A 6730-nucleotide genomic window follows, 5' to 3' on the forward strand; every position below is an offset into this window, starting at 1 on the left:
TTGCTCTTCTTCTTCTTGCCCTTACATTCTTTCCACCATTTATTCCATAATATACCCTGACCCTTAGAGGGTGTGATGGTTAGGATTTGTCAGCTTTATACTCACTAGAGTCACTTGGGAAGAGGGAACTTAAACTGAACAATTTCCTCCATCAAACTGGCCTGTGGAAATGTCTATGACACATTTTCTTGTTCAATGATATAGGAGGGCCCAGCCTACCATGAGTGATGCTGTCCCTGAGCATGTGGCCCTGGACACCCTAAAATTGTAGTTGAGGGAGTCAATGGGAGCAAGCCAATAAGCAATGTCCCTCCATGGTCTCTGCTTCAACTTTTTCCTCCAGATTTCTGCCTTGAGTTCCCTCCCTGACTTCCTTCAATGATAGTATAAAAAGCAATAAACCCTTTACTTCCCATGTTGATTTTGGTTTTATCACAGCAACAAAATACATCTAGAATAGAAATAGGGATTCCTTGTTTAAGGTTGAACACTCAATAATCACTTGTATTCAGCACATTGAACAGTCATGAATCTGTGTCTATGGGGCGGGTCGCTGGACCCCGGGCGTGGTGTGTGTGGGCACCCTGGGGTCTCCGCCACACCTGGCTAATCCCAGCGTGAGTCTGGCCGCAAGCGATGTGGGGAGCACGCCTGGGCTCCCAGGCGCACTCACTCTGGATGTGGCCCAGGGTCAGGTGTGCGAGCACTCTCCCACCATGGTTCTGGTCCTGCTGGCTAGCCACTGGGCCGGCCACGCCTCTCTGGAGACAGCAGGTACGCAGACTTCTCTGATGCTGGCTGTAGCTGATGGCTACACACTTCTCTGGAGCGGAGAGCTTCCTCTGCTACTAGAGTATTATCTAGTCGGGATCCCGCCTCTATTACACCCTTGTGCCCTTCCTCAGGATTGCGGAGTCCTGGCCAGTGAACTCCACAGGGAAGAAACACGGAGGCGGCGAAAGCTAGGATATCCGTGGGTCGGTAACGGAGAGTGCTGCTCTCCGGTGAGATCAGGTCGCCGGTAGTAAGACACAGGACTCAAGGCACGGCTTAGTCTGTGTTTACTGCTTTATTGTATCTCTGCTCCTTGCTGTCCAGCGCTCTCCTGATCCAGCTTTCTGAGACCCAATATCCGGGACCCCGTCTCTGACCTGATCTCCTGGTCCCAGTCTCTGACCTGATCTCTTGGTCCCAGTCTCTGACCTGATCTCCTGGTCCCAGTCTCTGACCTGATCTCTTGGTCCCAGTCTCTGACCTGATCTCCTGGTCCCAGTCTCTGACCTGATCTCTTGGTCCCAGTCTCTGACCTGATCTCCTGGTCCCAGTCTCTGACCTGATCTCTTGGTCCCAGTCTCTGACCTGATTAGAGCCAAAGGCCATGTTTATGTCAGGGCATTTGTGGTGGCCACGTCAAAGGGAGAGACAGGAAAGATGCCGGAAAGCACCTTGCTATGAAAAGGAGCCCGCAGCACATACCCGAGCTGCATGAGCTGTCCTGTGTGAAGGGGCTTCGACTTTTGCATAACAGAGGTCCTCCAACATGTGTCCATTACTTAAAGAAGTTGCTCTGACCAAGGCTTAGGCCACCAAGAGTCTGGTTATAAGCATAAATATTTAGATGACAGGTGGACATGTTCATTTAGCAAAATAAAATGTAGAATCACTCCTACTATCTATAAGTTCACTAATCATGGGGTTTCTATCAGGTTTAGAGTGCCAGGCATGACCTCCACCTTATGTAGTTGTTTCTTGTGTTGTACATAAATTTTGTAATTTAATAAGGTATCACTTAATGATTGTTGACCTTAGTGCTTGAGCAGCTGGTATATGATTTAGATCCTTTCCTGAGGCTGGAGAGATGGCTCAGGTGTTAAGAACATTGACTGTTCTTGAAGAAGACGAAGGTTCAAATCCCAGCACCCACATGACAGCTAATAACTGTCCATAACTCCAGTTCCAGGGCATCTGAAAGCCTCTTCTGTCTTCCGCTAGCATTTCACAACATCTGTGCACTTACCTACATGCAGGCAATACACACATAAAAATAATAATAAAATGTTTTTTTAAAAAAGAAAGTCCGTTCCTACACATATCTTGGAGGTTGCTGCCTAAGTTTTTTTCTAGCAGTTTCCAAGTTTCAGATTTTATTTGGAGGTCTTTGATCCATTTGGAGCTGACTTTTGTATAGGGTGAAATATAATCATCAAGTTTCATTTTTCTGCAGGAGGAGATCCAGTTTTCCCAGCACATTTGTTGAAGATGCTATCTTTCCCCCATTGTGTATTCTTAGCACATTTGTCAAACATAAGATGGCAGAAATTATATGAATTCATATTCGGGTCTCCTATTGTGTTCCATTGATCTATATGTGTATTTTTGTGACAATACCATGTTGTTTTTATGGTTATAGCTCTGTAATATAATCTGAGATCTGATATGGTGGTCTCCCAGCATTCTTTTTCTGCTCAAGATAGTTTGGGCTATGTTTGGTCTTTTGTGATTCCATATGAATTTTGGGTGATTTTGCCAAGCTCTATCAAGAATATTGTTGATATTTTGTTTGGGATTGCATTGAATCAATAAATTGCTTTTAGTAAGATGGTCATTTTCAAAATATTGATTCTACCAATCCATGAGAGTGATAGAGCCTTCCATCTCCTAAAGTCATCCTCTATCTCTTTCTTTAGAATTTTGAAATTTTCCTTATAGAGGTCTTTAATGTCTTTGGTTAGGTTTCTTCCTAAGTATTTTATTCTATTTTTTTAAAATTTTTTTAGAAGAAGCATTTCTTTACAGCTTTAACATACTCAATAATAATTTCCAGAGCTAAGGTACATCTCTTTCAAAAGTGGCTATAAAATTTTTAGGTTCACTGTTGAATTAATACAGTCATACAACATTGAACTCAGTATAAGCCCTGTAAGACATAAAATTAGATGAGTTTTCAACCTTTAAAAAAGATCTCCATTTCATTTTAGAATATATTGTACCTTGTAGAAAGACTCATTGTTTTTGCTATTAACACTGAGATGTTGGCGCTTGCATCTCTAATCTGTATGTATCTGATTACTAATAGTCAGCAAGTAGATCTCTGTGAGTTTGAGGCCAGCCTGGTCTGGTCTACATAATGAGTTCCAAGCCAGCTGGGGCTACAGGGAGAGCCTGTCTCAAGAAAAAAAAAAAAAAAAGAGTGGAGATATTGGACAGCCTTATTTGGATGTCTGGTTCCTGATTTTTAGTGGGAATGGTTCCAGTTTTTCTTCATTTAGGATTATGATGGCTATGGGTTTGTTGTGTATAGCTTTAATTATGTTGAGGTATGTTAGCTTCAGAACAATTCCTTCTATGATTTTACCATGAATGCATGTTGGATTTTGTGACATGCCTTTTCAGCATCTATTCAGATGACCATGTGGTTCTTGTCTTTAAGTTCATTTATATATTTTATCACGTTTATTGACATAAGTATGTTGAACCATCCCTGCATCTCAGGCAGAAAGTTGACTTGATGATGGTGGATGATTTTCTTGATGTGTGTCTGTGTTGTAGGTTTCCTTTATGTGTCTAGTAGGATTCTACTGTGAATCCATCTGGGTCTGGAATTTTTTTAGTCAGAAGACTTTGTATTAGTGTTTCAATTTCTTTATTTGTTATGCATCTTTTTAGACTGTTGATCTCCTGTTGCTTTAACTGGTAATAACCATGATTATAGAAATTCATACATTTCTTTTAGGTTTTCAAATTTAATGTATTATGGATTTTTAAAGTATTCCCTTACAATATTTTGGATTTTTTCTTTATCTTTTTCTTTTTTTTTTTCCTTTGGTGTCTTTTGTGATGTTTCCCCTTTTGCCTCTAATTTTATTAATTTCAATTTGATCTTTCTTTTTTTGGTTAACTGTGCTAAGAGTCTGTCTATCCTTTAACCTTTCAAATAATCAGCTCTTCCATATATTGATTTTTTGTAATGTTTTCCTTGTCTCTATTTATTTATTAATTTCTTCTCTGAGCTTTGTTATTTCTGCTTCTCTACTAGGTTTGGGATTTGTTTCTTCTTCCCTTTCCAGAATTCTGAGTTGGACTGTCAAGTCATTTACATGCACTCTTTCTGATTTTTTAATGTAGGCACTACGAGCTATAAGCTTCTCTGTTAGGACTGCTTTTAGGGTGTCCCATTGGTTTTGTTGTCTTGTGTTCTCATTTTCATTTTGTTCCAGGAATACTTTTATTTCCTTCTTAATTTCTTCTTTGACCCATTCAGGATTCAGGAGTGCATTGCTTAATCTCCATTAATTCATGTATTTACCAGAACTACTTTTGCTGTTGATCATAAGCTTTATTGTATTGTGGTCTGATGGAGGCATGGAATTATAAGATTTTTCTTGTATTTATTAAGATTTGTTTTGTGCCCCAGAATGTGGTCAATTTTAGAATAACTTGCATGAACTGCTGAGTAGAAAAGTTTATTGTTTGTTGTTTGGTGAAATATTATATATACATATATATGTGTGTGTGTATATATATAAATATAATATATGTATACACACACTTAGAAGTCTGTTTCATGCAGCATCAGCATTACATTTAATTCAGATGTCCCTCTGTTTTTTCTTTGTCCAGTTGATCTATCTGTACTAGAAAATGAGGTATCAAAGTTGCCCACTATCACTGACTTAGTGCAATCTTGGGAATTTTCTATTCTGACCATGTCTTAATGGCATCTCCATGCTTTTTGAATCTCTATAGGTATATCTTTCCTTAAGTTAAGAACATTTTCTTCAATAATCCTATTTAAGATCTGTTCTATGCCATTGCTTTGAATTTTTCTCCTTCTTGTATGCCTATAATACATAAATTTGGTCATTTCATGTTGGCCCACATTTACTGAATATTCCATTCCTGTGTTTTTTCTTAATTTTGCATAGTCTTTCCTTAAGAAGTCCAGATCTTCAACTTTATCAACCAGTCTTGATATTCTGTTTTCCATTTCATTCATTCTGCTTGTAAGACTTTCTCTTATTGTTTACAATTGGTATGTTGAATTTTCCAGTCCCATGTTCATTTCTATTTGGGTTTTCTTAAATATTTCTTGCTCTAGTGAATTCACTTTTCAAATTATGAACTGTTTTTGATATTTCATTAAGCCACATATTTGCGTATTCTTGGATTTCAGTGAAAAGTTTATGCCTTTCTCCTTTGAGTTCCTTGAGTTGTTTTTCTCTGTTCCCTTGAAGTTCTTTATCATGTTTACCACTTTTCTTTTTTTAATAATTTATTATTTTAATTTTATGTGTATGAGTGTATTGCCTGCATGTATGTGAATGCACCCATGTCATGCAATGTTGTGGAGATCAGAAGAGGGCTTCTGATTCTCCTGGAATGGTTGGTAATCACCATGTGGGTACTGGGAATCAAACCCATGTCCTCTGCAAGAGTAGTCAGTGCTCTTAACTGCCGAGCTGTCTCTGCAGCTCCAGAGCTTCAGTTTTTATAACTGTATTCAGAAATCTTTGTCAGGGCCTGAGCACAGGAGGTATTTGATTAGATAGCTAATAAATGAATGAAAAAGAGAAAATAATTCTGCCCTGCCTACTTTTATTACTTTCCCTTTGGGTATATGGATATTCTTATGTGTTCAAATAGACCTTCTGCTCTGTTTTTATTTAATTTAATTTTGGTTCTGTTAATATTGTTTATGTAGCATAGTTACTTTCATATTAGTATGAAAAACAAATTAGTATTTCAAGTTCTTGCTGAGTAGTAGAAAGACCAGAGTCCTCACTCATCAGGTCTGTCTTCCTGATCAGGATGCTGAGAAGTTGGTGTTTAGGGGACCACCTGGGAGGACAAACAAATAAGAAGGCTGATCTCAGGTGTGCAAAGGCTGGTTGGGGATGAGGGCAGGCTGTGAAGTCTCTAGGCAAGAAGACTGAAGAACTTGGTTCTTCTGGGTGTAAAGGATCAAGAAGCAGTGGGTGGATCTGTACCAAGAGGGTAGTCCAGAGGTCTGGAGTAACAAGAAGAAGAAGGTCTGTTTCAAATGTTAGGAAGAGAATGGGACGTGTGAGGTGGGAGACTGAATCAGGATTTGGGAGTCAAGGAACATTGGGTAGAGTCAAACTTACCAGGGAAGAAAGCTGGCCTCAGAAATCCAAGGCATATTTGGGGTAGGGATAGCTAGGGTGGAGCCTGTTCTTAAGTTTGTAAAGGCAAATTGGGGGTAGGGGCAGGCTCTGAGGTCTCCAGGTTAATAGACTGAAGAATGATTGGTCTGATCCAAAGGATGAAGAAGAAATGGGGTAATCTGGGCCAAGAGGGTAGTCCAGAGGATTGTGACACCAATAGAAGAATTGAACCTATGCCCAGGGCTAGAAGGAGAACAGAAGGTGGACGATTGGCAATTGACCAAGATGGTCTTGATTTTTTTAGTTGGGAATTATTTGATTACTGTTTCTACCTCTTTAGTTATTATGCTTTTATTTCAAGTATTTCTTCACCTTGCTTTCATTTTAGTAGATGATATATCTAGGAATTCGAGCACTTCTTTTAGATTTCCCAGCTTACTGGAATATAATTTTTAAGATGTGTTATTATGAACCTCTGAATTTCCTCTGCATCTGCTGTAAAGTTTTCTCTTTTAACTCTGATTCTATTAATTTGAGTCCTCTTTCCTTTCTCTAAGTTATTTTGGCTAAAAGTTTGTCAATCTTCTTAAACTTTTAAAGAATTG

Source organism: Nannospalax galili, unplaced genomic scaffold (assembly GCF_000622305.1).
Source record: "Nannospalax galili isolate Female #2095 unplaced genomic scaffold, S.galili_v1.0 scaffold1725, whole genome shotgun sequence".
NCBI lineage: Eukaryota > Metazoa > Chordata > Mammalia > Rodentia > Spalacidae > Nannospalax > Nannospalax galili.